Raw genomic sequence first — 2,315 nt, 5'->3', positions numbered from 1 at the left:
TTCTTTCTTTCTTTCTTTCTTTCTTTCTTTCTTTCTTTCTTTCTTTCTTTCTTTCTTTCTTTCTTTCTTTCTTTCTTTCTTTTTGGTGGCTCAGGCTTCCTTCAGGGTGGGTCCAGTGGGGAATGTGGAGCTGGGGATTGAACCTCAGTCCCCTGTACCTGACTGAGTTTGCCCAAGCAGGTGTTTTAAACAACTGAGCTAACCTGTAAGCCTCTCATTAGCTTTGTTTTTAAAGGAGCAAATGAAAAAGGAAGAAAGCTGAAGGTCAGGAGTTGTTTTCAGGAATGTATATATTCCAGGTTTTCATTCTTGTTATTTGGTACATTATAACTTTTCTCTCATATTTCTCCAAAAAGTATAAATATCCAGGGGACTTCTTTCAGTGGGGTAAGGGATTTTTGTCCCTGGGCTATAGCAGCTGGTCTTTTGTCCTTTTGGGTTGTAAGAACTAGGTTAGGGATGCTTGCTCCTGCTGTTAAGGAGTTTTTCATGTTGCACATCAAATTAAGAGTCTTGTGTTTTAGAGTCTGGTAACAGTGGCTATAATAGAAAATGTGCTTCTTATTTATTTCTTAAATTGATATGTGTAGCTTGAGTGACTGTGTTAACCCCTTTCCCTTTTTAATTGTAAGGTACACTTTTCTTTGTTTTTGATGGGACTTGTCGCCTTTGACCACAAGATTTGTCTGATTTATGAACAGAGTAAGACATGTAATCCTGCAAAATCCAGCCTCCTCAGAGCATGGGCATTGTATCCGTCAGGGTTTTACTAGAGGAACAGATATAACACAAGATGTACAAGTGTATAAGGAATTATAAGATTCCTTACAAGATTGGCTTACAATGGTCAGCCACAGAGTCAGATGAGAAGGTGTGAAGAGGGCGTCTGCACACTGGAGACTGAAGGATTCGGTCCAAGGTCTGGAGCTCTCTGCAGTATTCTGTGCAAGTCCGTGTTAATGGAAGGCTGTATCAGAAGGCTGATGGGTCTGCAACAGAAGGCTGATGAGTCTACACTGAAAGAGTCTATGCTAGAAGCCAGGAGATGATATCCAAGCTGACTGTGAAGACCCTCCATCCTTCCTCAATTCCTTTTTATATCCTTTAAGTAATGAGTCATTCTAGGGTGGGACCTTCATGCCCCCAGGTGTGGAACTGCTGAACTGATTTAGTTAAGTTTTTAAGTTCTTAAGTTAACACAACTGATGAAGCACTGCAGGAGTTGAGCAGTGGTTCTGGTGGTGAGTATATGTGGTGGGAAACAACTCAGGGAAAAGCACTGGAGAGACCCAGACCTACCTGGTCTAGCTGAGTGTAGTTCTGTGGTCTTGGAGTCAGAGAATGCACAGAGTTTCAGCTTCTTCATTCCAACCCTGCAGCGATCATAAGAGCTTTGAAGAATGGCTATTTGTTGAGAATGTGAATTTCCACCTCTGCAGTGCCCCGCGGAACTTTGAGCTACTTAACCTATTACTCTATGGATCAAAGACTTGCCCAGTCTAGCCACACTTTCTTACTAAATATCTCTGGCAACCTTGTTTTGTGAAGTGGCTGATTGAAGTTGGAGGGAAGCAAAGGAACATTATGATGGAGATAGCATGCGGCCAGAATCCCACATCTTGTCAAAGTCTTAGAAATATCATTCTAAATCCCTTTTGTGGGAAATGCTGCATGAGTTGAAGCACAGACTCTGAAGCCTTCCCTGGAATCATAGGAATTGTAGGCTAATTACAGAGTCAGAGGAGTCCCCCTTGAGTAATGGTGCATTCTGAATCCACTCAGCATAACTAATCAGCACGAGTCTGTGAGCCTTCTGCGGCCTCATTTTCCTAGCAGCAACAACTTGATGAGTTTGGACACAAAATAATAGTTCATTACTTAATAGGGCTGACTGCGTGTTGCTCATTTCCATGATATTCTTTTTCCTTTTGGATTCTTAAACATTTAATTATTGAAAGACCTGAAAAGTTTTTAAAAGAATTCATAGTGATTCCTGAGGCTCTGGTTTTGACCTTCTAGGTGCTATCAATGAATAGAATTTTTTCCCTTTTTGAGGGGACAACAACTGTCAAGCTCTAGTTCTTATCACTGGGCTCTTGCAGGGCTTAAATATTTGAGGCAGGACCAGTAACATTTCATCAACAGATAGAAAGGACCCTTCATGAGTGAGGTGTGCACTGGACTCAGGTGATGGACAGTTGGTCACTTTAACTGGTCTGGGAACCTGGAGACCCAAGTTTTAGTCCAAACAAAAATTCTTATCAGTGTTGACACTTTGTGCTTAATGGGAATCTTGTTTTTGGAATTTACTTTTT

At 41.3% G+C, this 2,315-nt stretch overlaps 1 protein-coding gene across 1 annotated transcript in view; it reads left to right on the top strand.

The window, feature by feature from the left end:
* Positions 1–2,048, top strand: part of LOC101571693 (thioredoxin reductase-like selenoprotein T) — a 9,392-nt gene extending 7,344 nt beyond the window's left edge. Inside the window, exon 2 of the mRNA XM_012513921.2 lies at positions 2,037–2,048. The gene's annotated coding sequence lies outside the window, so the exon portion shown is untranslated. The remainder of the gene's footprint in view (positions 1–2,036) is intronic.
* The last annotated feature ends 267 nt before the right edge of the window (positions 2,049–2,315 follow it).

This window comes from Octodon degus, unplaced genomic scaffold (genome assembly GCF_000260255.1).
Source record: "Octodon degus isolate 3935 unplaced genomic scaffold, OctDeg1.0 scaffold00020, whole genome shotgun sequence".
NCBI classification, from domain to species: domain Eukaryota; kingdom Metazoa; phylum Chordata; class Mammalia; order Rodentia; family Octodontidae; genus Octodon; species Octodon degus.
Note: the sequence above shows the minus strand (reverse complement) of the source record. Positions and strands in the feature narration are given on the sequence as shown.